General features: G+C 44.6%; 1 protein-coding gene across 3 annotated transcripts in view; it reads left to right on the top strand.

Annotated features, from left to right (window-relative positions):
- Window positions 1–2,598: 2,598 nt before the first annotated feature.
- LOC119963457 (thrombospondin type-1 domain-containing protein 4-like) overlaps window positions 2,599–16,202 on the top strand; it is a 516,684-nt gene continuing 503,080 nt past the window's right edge. For all 3 annotated transcript variants that reach the window (XR_005460109.1, XM_038792615.1, XM_038792613.1), the window contains exon 1: window positions 2,599–2,935. The gene's annotated coding sequence lies outside the window, so the exon portion shown is untranslated. The remainder of the gene's footprint in view (window positions 2,936–16,202) is intronic.

The raw sequence follows: 16,202 nt of genomic DNA, 5'->3' as shown, positions 1-16,202 counted from the left end.
CGTGGAACAGGGGATTTTCACCGTTATTTTTTTGTCAGATTAGCATTGCCGGTTTGGGTCAACAGTTTCGACTGAGATTATTTTTGCTGCATCACATGGACATGAAGTGGGATTTTTGTGTTATTTGGAGGACATGTTCCCGATTGTTGAGATCATACCTGAGATGCGTTGCCCACATCTGTACTGTAGTTACCAATGTAACTATATCAACAGATAGAAACATACCCACCTTGCGATGTAGAAGGAACCTCTCCAGGCTGCACTTCATGCCTGAAACTGTGACAGAGTTCTGCCATCTTTTGGAAAAACCTATGGCTCTACGACCAAGCAAACATATGCTTCGGTTAGAGATGTTGCACTTCAGATAAGATGTTAAACCAGCGGTGGCAATTTTGATAACAGGAAGTGTCATTTAAAAAAATATATTCAAAAATACAATGCTGTTAATCAAATCCCAATAATCATGAAAAACAAGATTGAGGCATATTTCAACAACATTTTACAAAAAGTTGTTAATTGAACGATACTTTCTCACAAGTACTATGCTCATAAAAGTTTTTAAAACTCCATCTAATTACCATTGAAATGGGCTTGACTGATCAAGTTCAGGAGTCACACACAAGTCCATATTTTTTTTAACTGTATTTTCACACACACACACAAACGCACACACACACAGAGGCACAATGGATTAGCACTGCGGTCTCACAGCACCAGGGACCCAAGTTCAATTCCAATCTTGGGTGACTATCTTTATGGAGTCTGCACATTCTCTCCATGGGTCTATGTGTGTTTCCTCCGGGTGTGCCAGTTTCCTCCCACAGTCTCCAAAGATGTGCATGTAAGGTGGATTGGCCTTGCTAAATTGCCCAAAGGTTAGGTGGGGTTATGGGGTTGCAGGGATAGGGTGGGGGAATGGGTCTAGGTAGGGTGGTCTTTCAGAGGGTCGGTATAGACTCGATGGGCCAAATGGCCTCCTTCTGCACTGCAGAGATCTATGATTCCCTCCCTTTGGGGAGGCATAAGGAAAGAGTACTCCTTCCGTGGTCAACAAGTTCCAGTGCTGGACTTGAACTTTTGGTCCAGAGGTCACCGCGAGGCCTTATTGAGCTGCATGCGACTCCAGAGTTGCAAGTTGCAGACCCTTTTGTTAAATAGAAGCTGCACCTGCCTGTTCATATGGATGAAAATGGTCCCCTGCCACTGTTTGAAGAATAGGAGCATTTGTTCAAAGTTCTGACCAGCACTTATCCATTGATCAACACCTTCAAGAAAAGATTACCGAGTGATTTACATCATTGCTCCTTATAATGCTTTGCTCTGTGCAAATTGATTGCTGGGTTACAAAACAATGCTTACAAAACAATGCTTGAGTTTGTTTCTACCCTCCACGATCAGGCAGCACGGTAGCACAGTGGTTAGCACAGTCGCTTCACAACTCCAGGGTCCCAGGTTCGATTCCCATCTTGGGTCACTGTCTGTGCGGAGTCTGCATGTTCTCCCTGTGTTTCCTCCACAGTCCAAAGATGTGCAGGTTAGGTGGATTGGCCATGCTAAATTGCCCTTAGTGTCCAAAAAAGGTTAGGTGGGATTACAGGGATAGGGTGGAAGTGTGGGGATAGCTGGAGGTATGGCCTTAGGTTGGGTGCTCTTTCCAAGGGCCGGTTCAGACTCGATGGGCCGAGTGGCCTCCTTCTGCACTATAGATTCTATGGTTAGCTGCAAAGAACTTTGCAGCTAACCACTTCTGGGGATGAATGCTTTTATCCAAATCTTTATTTCAATGAGAAATTGTGCTGGCATAAATCTGGCACAAACATCCAAAGATAAACAAACTGCCCCCAAAAAAAAAACAAATCCTGAAAAATGTAGCTCTGATAAACTCAAGGATAAAGTCCACTTTGCAAAGCCTTCTAAATAAAAATAGCCAATGTGAAACAGTCTCCTGACTTTCGATCCCATTTACATGGGTGAGCACATTCCCAGTGACTAGACAGGGGAAACTATGCCTGGACACATTAATACTATACCCAGACATATTGACAGATAACTCTTAAATCTTATGTATGTGCACTTCAGGCCAATCTGGAGGACTGGGTGGAAGATGCGGACATCCAATAAGAGCGATTTTGTCTGATTGCTGAGGTTGTTAATAATACTGGTGTGCTGTAGTGACTGAAAGGTTTGCCCATCAGCATAGAGTCCTTCCGGAGAAGAGGTAAGGTACCAATAATATTTCATTTCCATATTGGCAACACTGGGTGTTGACTGGTGTTACTAAGAGCATCATTAGGGAATTAAGGTATAAAGACACAGAATGCTGAAAGTACTCAGCAGGGACAGCATCTGTGGACAGAAAGGGAGTTAACAGGTCGATGATGATAGGAGTGAGCTTCCTCTGCTGTGGTCCAGTGGTGGTAGGGGGCTCTGGTGCAATAGGAACTTGCCTGTTGCTATGTTTGCCTCCCGTATGGCGGAACTGGTCCATGTTGGATACTAATGATTTTGCGATTTAACAACACGTGCAAGTGTCCAAGTTTGCGGCTCGGAGGGGAAGGGAGGGAGTTTGGGGATAACCGAGGTACAGTTAGGCAGCTGGCCAGGTACAGGAAGTGGACTGTTGCTGATACGGTGAATGAGAATCGCTTTGATTCAGGGAGTGGGTTACTTTTCCGGCGTGGTGCTGCTCAGGTACAGAGCTACAGACCTCGTGTGTGTGTGTGTGTGTGTGTGTGTCGGTTCAGTTGTTTCTGCAGCTTGATGTGGGCTCCCTGCGGTGCGGGAAGTTGTCTATCTGCAGCCGTGAGGACAAGATAGATCTACTGGAGGAGCCCTTTCTCTCGTTTGTCCGAGAGCCCCACTAGAAGATTGGGCAGTGTGAGCACTCCTTGGGACCAGCAACGCAAGGCAGCCCGCTTGAATTGGCCATGATCAGGTAAACCAGCAGTTTGGAGTTTTATGCGAATGATAAACAGACGATTTTTAAAAAAAAGCGGATTAGTTTACCGAGAAGTTGATGCTGTTTCTTTTTCAGTCTGTAAAAATTATTCTGAGCAAATACTTCTTTCTGACGCTCCCACACATTGTAGAGTTAATTTGGTGCAGTGTGTGTGTGTGTCACTTGGGGGCTGCCATCTACTGGCTGCTGGATGGTGGGGAAAGGCAGTGAAGCAGAATGGAATTTTGTAGCTGTCTTTGGGGTGAATGAGTGCGTGAGGTCCAAACCGAATTCAGATTTTTGTTTTGTGCAGGGATGAGAAAGTGAATGAGGTAATTTCTAAATTGGGATGTTCAGCAGATTTGTGCTATTTCAAAATAGATCCGGGGTTATTTATTACTGTGGCTGGCATGTGCAAATATCCACACTTTATTACACATTAGGTAGGTACTGCATGAAGCTGAGCACTGTATCTACCAATCTGCAGAGTTTTGTTTTCTGACTGAACAACAAATAAGCTCGGACTTATCACAGGCTGTGTGTTACACTTCAAGCAATGGGACTTGTGGCCTTAAAGGGACAGGCCATCTAAAATACCACCCAAACCAGCTTTTAATGCCTTTCTTGTAAAAAGGCACATCATCTGATTTACCGAGAGTACCATTTTTACATGAATCGCCTATGAAGAGCCCAATTGACTTTGCAGGCAACCGCTTGACCTATAAAGGATTCTTGGAAAAGTAAGATAGATTTAGATTTATTGTCACGTGTACTGAGGTACAGTGAAAAGTATTGTTCTGCGTACAGTCCAGGCAGATTGCACATACACGAAAAACATAGGACATATGATAAATATACAATGTAAATACATAGACATCGGGTGAAGCATAAGGAGTGTATTGCTAACAACAGTACAGAAGATGCATGGAGAAATCAGTTCAGTCCATAAGAGGGCCATTCGGGAGTCTGGTAACAGTGAGGAAAAAACTGTTTTTGAACCTGTTAGTGCGTGTTCTCAGACTTTTGTATCTTCTGCCTGATGGAAGAAGTTGGAAGAGAGAATAACCTGGGTGGGAGGGGACTTTGATTAAGTTGCCCATTTTCCCGAGATATATCTTTCTGGCAGGAGATATAGGCAGAGTCAATGGATGGGAGATGGTTTCACGCGATGGACTGGGCTGTAGTGGATCTTGCATTTCTGTAATGCTTTACTCGCTTTCTGAGGTGTCCCTACATGCCTCATTGCTAATTAAGCATTTTTACTGTTATGATGTAAGGAAATTGAGAATGCACCCCTCTTGTTAATGGACTTCTTAAAGAACTCTTCATAATTATGGTTTCTTCTGGGGGATACCATGCAGAAATTCAGCATTCAGGAACAGTCCCTATTGGAATTGGCATCGTCTAGTATTACAAATGGTTCTAAATTTTTATAAATTCAAAGTTTCGTTTTGAGTGTATTTTAAGTGTCCCTGAACACATGTGAGTACTTGGTGAGTTTTGGGTGTTTATCAAGAATGTTCTTTGAAAATGTTTTCATTAAAGATGTTTATTTACTTTGGAGAGTTTTACAGAGGGATGGGGGAAGTATACCCAGAAACGAGGAGGGAAATATTTGAAACGCTGATGCCTTTTTGAAGCATCCGTCATCTTGCCATTGGTTAATGGAGCAGATGAGTGCAGTGTGAGTTTAAGTGTCAGGTAACCTACTGTGGTCAAACTATGAGAGGTTTCTTGGACGTATTGTTGGTGTGAAAACCGGATAAGGTAGATGGTTTCATTCGTTTTAAGGTGACAATTAAAGGAACAAGAGGCAAGTACAGTTAATGAAGAACAAAAACGAGTAACCAGACAAAACAACAGGGAAAGGAATCAATCTTCTTCACTTCAAACTTGTCCACGCCAAAATACTGTTTTGGATTCTTGGTCAGCCAGCTGTAAAATACGGAGACAGATTTGAAAAGAAGAGTTGTTCCTGTTTCCTGGGTGAACCTAACTGTGCAGGATTTCAAGATGGCAAGCAATTGCTTGGGATCAGTGGAATGTCAATTTTTTTTTAAACCCTAAAGTGCTGGAACTACTCAGCAGCTCTGTCAGCATCTGTAGGGAGATGCTCCACTGACCTGTGAATCAGTGGAATGTATCTGCTTCTTACTTGGTGACAAGTTGGGCATTCAGGGTTTATCCCTAGGCAGCTATTCAGTCAGGCTGAGTATAAAACCATTATTCACTGAAACTTTATTTTCTATAACTCCCTTATTATCTTTCAAATGTACAAGAAGTCTCTCTGATCAGCAAAATATTAATTTTTATTGCAATTACTATACATTAAATAGTGCTTAAAGGAAACTGACATCAACCTCCCTAAAACACAAAGTCACTGATGTTTTTAGACACTTGCCACTTGTATTCTTTAATAAGAGGGTAACCTGAGCTTTTAACTCATGAGTCTGTGAAAGGTAATGCAAGAGGCTATTCAGATATGCTCAGAATATTAGTTTTTTACAAGTTCACCACCTTGTTTGAGGAATCAAATCAGCTCAAACGACCTTGGGCTGGATTCTCCTTGCCCGACGTCGATATCGTAATCGGCGATTGGGCGGAGAATCGGCTCCGACTCCCAAATCGGGGCCGCCGCCGGTTTGGCCCCGGTCAGCCATGCTCCACCCCCTTGGAAATGGTGTAATCGCATTGCGCGCCGTTGCAACGGCGTTGGCGTTTCACTGCAGGCCTGCCCGCGATGTTCTGCCCCCGATTGGCCGAGTTCCGATGGCACGGGACACGTATGGTCTCAGTGGTTGGGAACTTGGTGTGGAAGCTGCGGACTGTGTCCAAGTCAGCCACACTTAGCTGGGACCCGTGCCGCTGGACAGGGGCTTCCACAAGGGCTGGGGGGATTGGGGGGGGGGTGGCCAGGGGGTGGACTGTGGGGTCACGGATGGTGTGTCTGGCCTGTGCATAGCGGCCGTCACGTTGTACCCGGCCATTCTCCGCCCATTTCCGGTGCAGGAGCCGGGCGTTTCACCTGGCCCCCCTGCTAGCCGCTCACCGGTACCGGAATTGGTGAGGGTTTCACGCAGAATGTTCGCGTCGTAAAAGACCACACATCCTCCATTGGCGCCAATACTTAGATTCAGAAATGGAGAACCCAGCCCCTTATGTAAAAAAGATTACAATATGATTGTGGTAACGCACTGCTGTATTGTAACATTATTTCGAAACTTCTGTTGTACAAATGTATTTTGTATTGAGTAGAGAGGCTGAGCATGCGTTCTTTATCAAAAAATGTTAACTATTTTCGGAAAGACTGTTAAAGCTTGGAATACTACCAACTGGTGCATTCACATTCCATATCAGTCAGAGAAAATTGTCTTCTGAGTCAGGGATTCAGGCAACGCGAGCATGATTGTTGCTTGGTTATTGTTTGCAACACAATTTAATATTCTCTTGCTGTGTCCTGCAAGGTGGCCTTCTCGAGCAGCTGTCATCAGTTGGTTTTGACCCAAGGTTCCTTTGTTTAATTGGTTCTGAAACCTTAAGCTCTGTTTCCCTTGTCCAAGAATCACAGCCCTGTTGAAATGTACAGATAGCTTTTCATATCTGTCAGGTGCTAAGCCATGTGTTGTGTTGTATGTTTTCCAACCTAGGGTCAGTTTGTTGATGGTTTAAGTCATCGTGGTAGAGTCGGTTCAAAGCGGGATTAATTTTCCCTCAGTGAAAGTGCTGAAATCATTCGAAACGCTGGCTGAGGTTCAATCAGTTCATGTGCTCAGTTCTTTAGAATGGGGAGTTAATGACACAGGATCATCAATTTAAACGTGTCACTATGAGCGAGGAGAGAGGTCAAGTGAAATCTCTGTTCACTGAGATTTGTTGAAACATGGAATGCTTTGCCACAGGGAGTGGTTGAGACAGAGCACTTTGCATTTTTAAAGAAAGGGAAAATAGGACAAGTATTTGAAACAGGGAAAGACGCAAAGGGAGAAAGAAAAGTGAGTTTAGTTTAGAATTGCTCTGGCACGAGTACATAGGGTGAATAGCCTTTTCTAGTGCCATAAACCGCCAGTGCTCCAAGTGTTCTTGACCCATTTATTGTCCAGAAAAGCAAGCAGTCAGATAAGGTGGAATTGATTGTGATAGTTAGGGAAAGAGATCGTGGTTATTAAAATGGTGCTGTCTACCACTTACAAGCTACTGTTGTGGCCAGATTTATTGGTTTCTAAGTGGCATATCAGTTATAGAGATATATCGTCTTCCTTTATGTCTAAAGAAAACAGGAGATACGTCTGTTTTCATAATTAATGAATCATTGGTGACACTGTGACAGAAAATGGTTGTAAAGCCTAATCTTTTCTAAGCTTTCCCCATCATTCATTTGTTTGACACTTGGTACCTGCTGGCTCTTTTCGATATCTTTTCAAATGGAGATTAAAATGTAGATTTTAATCTTTAAAATTTTAGCTCTTTATTGCTAAAACAGCATAGAAGGCGGAATCATTTCGGGTGACACATGGTACATCTCAGAGTTAAAGCCTTGAGCTCAGGCTCCAGTGAGAGCTTTTTGGGCTTCAGAAGCAATGCAGATGGTTAGGAGAGCACAGTCCAATGGACTAATTGGGTTAAATGGCTGTATATTTCACACTGTATGGCAAGCAACAGATTCTGAGCATCTGAGGCACTCGCTTTTCAGCCAGCAGAGATGTCCTGTTAAAGTTAGTGGGACCAGCAGATAAGCTGGATCAGCCTGGGTTTGCAGCATGCTTCACAATGTAACAATTGAGCTTCTGTATAATGTAGGAAGGCAGCCAGTAAGTTCAATTGACTAGCCGACTAGTGGATCCGATTAATGCTGACGCATAGAGTTCAATCCCTGTTCTGGCTGAGGTAGACTTGGGCCTGCCTCCTCGCCCTACCTGTGGTAAAGCCATATCAGTGTGGTTTGATGAATAACCACCAAGTACTGTCTTTGGGCAGAGGATTTGATGAAGAAGAATCCAGTGGAAATTGAATGGTCTATTTAATATAATGAGAATAATAGTGAAATGTATGATTCACTGCTTCCTACTTTAAACTGCGCATCTACATGTTTAATTGAATTGAATCATTCATTGGCTAAGAGCCTGAGTCTTGTTTTGACAGAACATATATCAAATTCACTTTCAGGAAGAGCAAGGTCATGTGGTGCCATGCGAGGTATTCCAGCTGCGGCTGTATAGGGTAAAGTTTATCGGTTATGATCCCTGAGTCTCGCTATCATTTACCTCGTGGAGAAAGCTAGATTATTGGAAGTGAAAGTCTGTTTACTGAAGTGGTCAGTGACATGGGTCTCAAGTGAATACCTAACATGATATCCCAAACGTCTGGGAAGGCGATGGCGTAGTGGTATTCCGGAGAATGCTAGAGTTTGAATCTCACCATGGCAGATGGTGAAATTTGAATCCAATTTTTAAAAAAAATCTGGAATTAAAAGTCTAATTGCAACCATGGAACCATTGTCGATTGTCATTAAAAATCCATCTGGTTCGCCAAAGTCCTTTAGGGAGGGAGATCTGATACCCTTACCTGGTCTGGTCTATATGTGATTCCAGACCCACAGCAATGTGGTTGACTCTTCAGTGCCTAGCAAGCCTTTTAGTTCAAGGGCAATTAGAGATGGGCAATAAATGTTGGCCCAGCCAGCGACGCCCACATCCCGTGAATGGAGAGAAAATAGTGTGACGATGCGCATCGCTGTTTGGTGCGTGATGAATGTAGAAATTTCAGACATGTTGTATTATATGTATTTGGTACAGTAAGGGTAAAGCCTGCGTTAGTGTGTGTATGACTGCTGCAGTCACGTTTTGAAAAATCCTCGTTTGGAAGGTAGCTAGATATTTTGTAGATAGGTGCAATAAAGCATTGTAATTCATTCCAGCCAGCGTTATTGTTTGCTGAAGTTGGGCCAGTGAAATTTTTTTTGATATTAAGAGGGTTCCCTGGGGAGTAGATAATTAGAGACATTGGGCGGGATTCTTCGACCCCCGCCGGTGCGGAGAATTGCTGGGGGGGGGACGCGTGAATCCCGCCACGCTGTTCTGACGCCGGGCTGGCGATTCTCCGGTCGCCGGAGAATCAGCGGCAATCGCACCAGCGAGGTCGCTGGGGCGCCGGTCGGGGGTCGTTGAAAGCGGCCCACGCGGCGATTCTCCACGCTCAATGGGCCGAGTGCCCGCCGAATCCCGCTGGCATGGTTCATATGTAGTCCTGCCCAGCGGGACCTCGGCGTTCTGGCTGCAGGGGCCACCCTGGCTGGGGGGGGGGCTGGTGGAGCCGACACCATGGGGTCTCCACGGTGGCCAGAACCGCGATTGGGGGCAACCGATCGGCGGGGGCGCTCATTCCGGTGGGGGGGGGGGTGCTCCACGCTGGGTCCCTGTAGGGCTCCGCCATGTTGTCCGGGGGCCGGCGCCGAGACGTCCATGGCTCGCATGCGCAGATCCGCGACGGCCATGGCGCGCACCCGCGCCCGCCATGTCGGGCCGGATTTCGGCGCCGGAGCAGTGCACAGCACTCCGGCTCTGTGCTAGCCCCCAAAGAAGAGGAGAATGATTGGGCCTGGAGGCCCGTTGACGCCAGCATCGCTTGTGCGGGTTTTGGCGCCGGCATTAACACTTGGCTGGGATTTCGGAGAATCCCTGCTATTGTGTTCAGCTTAGTAAGGTTACGTAGTTAATGGGTGGAGCCAGGGGCTGAAGCAGTTTCTAGAGTTTCAGTTCAATTTGGATCTGTCTGTGAACAGACTAGCTCCTTCTCCAAGCAGTTCAGTTAGATTTAGATATTTAGAACAGTACAGCACAGAACAGGCCCTTCGGCCCTCGATGTTGTGCCGAGCAATGATCACCCCACTCAAACCCACATGTTTACCGCATACCCTTAACCCAACAACCCCCCCATTAACCTTATTCTTTAGGACACTAAGGGCAATTGATCATGGCCAATCCACCTCACCCGCACATCTTTGGACTGTGGGAGGAAACCGGAGCACCCGGAGGAAACCCACGCACACACGGGGAGGACGTGCAGACTCCACACAGGCAGTGACCCAGCCGGGAATCGAACCTGGGACCCTGGAGCTGTGAAGCATTTATGCTAACCACCATACTACCATGCTAACTAGGGACAGGCAAGGGGCAATCTCTTCGGCTGGCAGTTTAAACAATAATTTGAGACATGCAAGCATCTGCAAGCTGGGTCCTGAAGGATATTGTTTTCTCAAAGTGGGGTATCTAAGGTATTAAGCAAGTATGCCTGGGTCTGATAACTGTATTCAAAAGTGGATTTTGACCTGGGATGGATTTTGCTTGAGTGGAGATAAAAGACAGCTGTTAAGGGTTATTGTTTCGTTGTATTGTTAATCATTGTTTAATGGGTAAGCAATATTTCTTTGTGATGCTAAAATTAGTAATACTGAGTAAGTAATAACATTTGTTTTGAGGTACCATATCCTTGTTTGTGCTGCAATCATTCCTGGAGTAAAATATCCGTTCCTCAGAGTCTTACAAATTAAATAAAATATTGGGGTTTCTGTCCAGTATCCCAGTCACTGTTGGGATCTGGTCATGGAGCGTAATAGGTGATATGGTGACCAAGCTGAACCTAGCGCCTGAGTGTGATCAGCATTGGAAAACTTCACCATAGCCTCACTAGACACCTCCCCACTCTACATAACCCAAGCATTCTATTAACTTATTTTTTAATGATGGAATGCAAGTATTGATTAGAAAATCACCCAATTTATTGATGATAAATGAAATAGACAACAAATAATGTTGAACAATGCAATGGCATTCAGGAGATCTTCTAAGTCATAAGTGGCAAATACATTTTAATAAATTATTTTGTAAAATAATTCATGCAGGGCAAGAAGCCTAAAGAGGGAACATGTGCTAAGTGAAAAAGTTGAACAATAGGTGAGCAAGTGAGTGACATAGTGTTATAGAGTATTTATTGCATGGAATGTTAGGACAGAGTGCTTATCAGTAAACAGGTCTAAGATAATAGTGTGTGTTAAATGAAAGAGTGACAGCAGTGTGTTCATCAGCAGAGAAATCTAAAGGTCATAGTACGGCCTTCTGTGTAACTAGTACATTTTATTTGAATAAGCAATAACATTGAGAAAATGTAAAGGAGGTAAGGCTATGATGAACTAACACCTTAATAGCCACTGCAGCACTGGCATTGATATCCCAAGCACTGATCAAGCCACTTTTAGTGGATCTCAGGGCAAAGCACCTCCGGTGGACACCATCGGAGTTGCTGCAATGCATTTCACTTCACCTTTCCATTTCTGGCACATCTTTGGAGTTCTCCTGGTACCTGACCTGTAACTGTTTCTTCCACCAAAGAAATTGAGACAAACAGTTGCTTGGGTAATAACGGGCGGCATGGTAGCACAGTGGTTAGCACTGTTACTTCACAGCACCTGGGTGCCGGGTTTAATTCCTGCTTGGGTCCTGTGCGGAATCTGCACGTTCTCCCCGTGTCTGTGTGGGTTTCCTCCGGGTTCTCCGGTTTCCTCCCACAAGTCCCGAAAGACGTGCTTGTTCGGTGAATTGAACATTGTGAATTCTCCCTCAGTTAGGGGATTTTCACAGTTACCTCATTGTAGTGTTAATGTATTCCTGTAATTCAGACAATCTACAATGCCAGTCATATATTTGTATGGCACCTATGAACATGTGACATTTTCATGGACATCAGATTATTGTTGAGTAAAGAATTTAAAGGTAATATTAGTTAGAACATGCAGATAGTTTAACAAAATAATATCACAGTTTTGAGATCATATTTGGGGCAAGATGTAAAGCATTAATGATTATGTTAATTAGACAATGATATAAATTATGATCATGTAAGCATTACATCAAGATCTGATGACCAAGAGGCCCCAAGGGAGCAAGACACAGAATAGTCCGTGTCCATAGAATAATGAACTTACCAAGATGTCTTGGATGTAAATAGCTATAAATAAATAGTTTCAAGAAAACCTTAATACTGACTATCTCCAAGTCACACAGAGTAATTGAAACCTCATCAAGCCAGAAGACAACGCAAGTAAAAGGCAACAAGCCAACATGGTTGCAGTTGGAGGGTGCAGTTTAAGAAAACTGAGGCCACAGATTGATAACCACAGCTGCATTCCTAGGAACAGTTCACATTCGCAAAGAAGAACAAAAATAATTCATACCTTGACAGTAAACGGTAAGCAAACCACTTTCAAGGTCCACAGCCAATGAACAGACACTACTCCTTCCACAGCCCTTACTACACATCAAGGGTCCAAAGAAATTGGAGCTCTTGCGTTGATAGTTTAAAAGATACTGAACAGCTTCAGGCTTACAAGCAAAGGCGCAAACACACCAGGTCAGTAATCTTTTCTGTCGGCAATTGGGATCTTAGCTGTCTTGGTGGGCGAGGTGTCGAGGAGATCTTGGCATTCTGCCTTGCTGGCCTTTGATAATTACTTCAACCCTAAAAAGCAACTGATCATTGAATGGGCGAGATTCAACCAAAGGAACTAAAGGTTGAATTAATCCCTCAATTCATTTCTTAACGACTTGTATAGACTGGCCATTGATTTAATTCGCAACCACATTGTAGTCTGCATGTTCGATGAGGCGCTATTGGACATCTTGCAAAGCGAGGAGAATTTAACGCAGGAGAAGGCCAAACAGTTTGCAATGCAGGTGAAGCTGCCAAAGCAGAATCATGGTGTACGTCAGGGAGATGCCATGACTCGGGGGGGGGGGGGGGGGGGGGGGGTGGATCCAATAGGTAGGCCCAAAGTCTGGAGCCCTGCCCACCAACAAGCCTACAAAAAAAGCATGCCAAAACCACCAAAGGAGTGGGAATAACCCTTCCAACTATTTTCAAATGTTCCAGATGCGGCATCAAAAAAACAGCATTGCCGCAAAGAATTCCCAGTAGGGCAAGCCAGATGATTTTTCCGTGGCAAGACCAGACATTTTAAACAATTTTGCAGATCTAAAAGACATTTGAAAGGAAGAAAGTTGGAATAAGCTTCCAAGCATTGTACAGTACAGGAAATTTGAAATAGAGACACTAAAGCTGAAGATTTTCTGGGAGAAATAAATGATCCCAATAAGCAGTCTGATCTGTTGAGCCGGATGTCAAACGGTACAGAATAGAATTTAAACTGGATACTGGAGCTGGAGTCGAAGTCTTTTTGGACAAATTGGACTGGCTTAATGATGCTGCGATCCAGCCAACAAAAATAAAGCTACTGAGTTCAAGATGCACAGACCTCAAAGTGAGGGATCTGATCACGACAACCCATAGACAGAGAGATAAAGGAATTAATGAAACTCTTTAGATTTTTCAGAAGCAGCAAAGTCTCTGCTCAGCGGGACAGCGTGTTCAGGACTTGATCTTCTATAAAGGGTCGGTGAGGTAACACAGGATGACAGCTGAGCCATGTTTAGGAAATAATTTTGGATGTTGTTCTAGAGGCTGGGAAAGCTCAAAAGGGAGTATCTCATCATTCTGTTGCCACTTGCTCCGAGAAGGGGACCACGCCCACTGATCTGAAATGTCACAGAGCAAACTGACAGGATGCTGCAGCAAGGAGTGATGACTCCTGTTACAGTGCCTACAAAATGGTTTTCAAGGCGAGTGACAGTCTCTAAACCTAATGGCTTTATCAGATAAATGAAGCTGTTCAAAGAGAGGTACAGCTGATATCTTCTGTTGATGACAGTCTAGAAAAGTTGTCCAAAAGTGATCCAACAGGGGTTTTGGACAAATCCCCCTTGACCAAGAATCAAGGTTGTCGACGACGTTAATCAATTCCTTTGGACACTTTTGTTGCAATCAACTTCCCTTTGGCATATCTTCTGTGCCGTAAATCGATCTATCCACGCGCTATGTCCAATATACTTGAAGGGAGAGAAGGAATTATTTACCGCACGGCTGACCTGCTCATCCACGGTGCTAACAAAGAAGAGCAAGAGTGTGGGAGGTTTTAGAAGTGCTTGAGCAAGCAGGCTTCACTCTGAATAAAAAGTGCAAGTTTGGCAAAACCAATATCATTCGGCCATGTTATAGACCAAAAAGGGATAACGGTAGAACCCCCCCCCCCAAAAGAAAGACCACGGTGATTGAACAAGTTCTCCAGCCCAAGTGTGGTGCTGACATACAAATATTTTTCGGCATGGCCAACCAAGTGGGGAAATTCATCCCACATCTGACCGCCATCAACAAATCTTTTTACAGGACCTGCTGAGGAAAGGTCAACAGTGGTATTGGGGAGTGGAACAGAAGAATGCTGTCGACAAGATCAAAGAGCTGCTTCTCTCTTTGCTTTTGCATTATGACCCCAAATTCTCGCCAATAGTGACAGCTGATGCATCATTGACAGGGCTTGGAGACTTTCTTCTCCAGATTCCCCCACAGGAAGGTGACAGGAACAAAAAGCAGTTTATTATGCCTCTAGATCATTAGTAGAGGCTGAAACATGTTATGCAATGACTGAAAACGAAGTATTAGCAGTGACATGGGACTACAAAAAAAATCAGATAACTTTTTTAAACTATTTTTATTCTCCTCCTTTTTCACATTTTCTCCCAAATTTACACCCACCAACAATAAACACCAATCAGCAACAAATATGTCAATCCCCATAACAATAACAATGATCCCATCCTCCCACCAACCCCCAAACATTAGCCCGCATGTTTACATAAACAAATGACAAAAAGGAATCGGGGATGAACCATAGTCACCCTTAATACACACAGCCCCCAACCCTCCCGCCCATCCCCCCCAACTAATGTTCGGTGTTATTCAGTTCTTCAAAGTGCATAATAAATAATGCCCATGACTTGTAGAACCCCTCCGTCCTTCCCCTCAGTTCAAACTTAACCTTCTCAAGAGTTAAGAATTCCAACAGGTCCCCCCGTCACGCCAGGGCACAGGGTGGAGAGGCTGCTCTCCATCCCAACAGGATCCATCTTCGGGCGATCAACGATGCAAAGGCTTCGATATCTGTCTCCGCACCCGTTTCCAGCCCTGGCTGGTCCGACACCCTAAATATGGCTTCCCGGGGACCCGGGTCCAGTTTCACATACACCACCTTGGAGATTACCCCAAACACCTCCTTCCAGTAATCCTCTAGTTTACAATTCCGTTTGAGACAGATCATAAACCTCAGGTCACCCTCTTGGACTTTCAAGGATATTGTAAAGATGCCACCAGGTATGCAGCATCCCTGGCTCAGATACATGTGTTATTACTGCACAACAGAGTATGGGAAAAGGTGGCACGGTGGCACAGTGGTTAACACTGCTGCTTCATAGACCTGAGATCAACTTTGGCTTTGGGTGACTGTCTGCATGGAGTTTGCAAGTTCTCTCAGTGTATGCATGGGTTTCTTCCAGGTGCTCCGGTTTCCTTCCATTGTCCAAAGATGTGCAGGTTAGGTGGATTGGCCACGCTAAATTGCCCCTTAGTGTCCAAAGGTGCGCAGGTTAGGCAGTGTCACAAGGATAGGGTGGGGGAGTGGGACTAAGTAAAGTGCTTTATTGGAGGGTCAGTGCAGACTCAATGGGCTGAATGGCCTCCTTTTGCGCTGTAGGGATTCTGTGGAACTGCCAACACACTGTCGAGGATTACGCTCAACCAGGCTACAGAACATCATTTGACACTCATCTCTGAGATGGAAGTATATTCTTCATCAATAACTAGTGCAGTACACTACCAGTATGTTCTGACCTGACTGCAGTCTGTGTCCTTCGCTACTCTCTCGGAGTTTGTTTGCTTTTTTTTGCTACACTACCAGAGGCTGGTAGTGTAGCAAAAAAAAGCAAACAAACTCCGAGAGAGTAGCGAAGGACACAGACTGCAGTCAGGTCAGAACATACTGCCTGGATTGTCTGTCAGAATATGTCCCAAGCAATCAGGTGTTAAGACCAATATCACAAACAACAAAAATATCTGTTGATTGTTATTGACAGGCTAGTAGTCCTGAGAGCGTTGGGAAAAGATATTCTCCAAAAATTCCATGGTGGTCATTTGGGCAGACCATTGGACAACAAAAAGTATGATGGCTGTTCATTTCAAAAGCCATGAAAGAACTTGGGCTGGATTCTCCGTTCTGGAGACTAAGTCCCCACGTCGGCGTGAAAATGGTGGCGTTTCACAACGGAAAGATCATTGTGAAACAGCCACCAATTCCCCGTTTTGCTGGGGGCGAGCAGCCAAGTAGCAT

Source organism: Scyliorhinus canicula, chromosome 3, assembly GCF_902713615.1.
Source record: "Scyliorhinus canicula chromosome 3, sScyCan1.1, whole genome shotgun sequence".
Lineage (NCBI taxonomy): Eukaryota > Metazoa > Chordata > Chondrichthyes > Carcharhiniformes > Scyliorhinidae > Scyliorhinus > Scyliorhinus canicula.
Note: the sequence above shows the minus strand (reverse complement) of the source record. Positions and strands in the feature narration are given on the sequence as shown.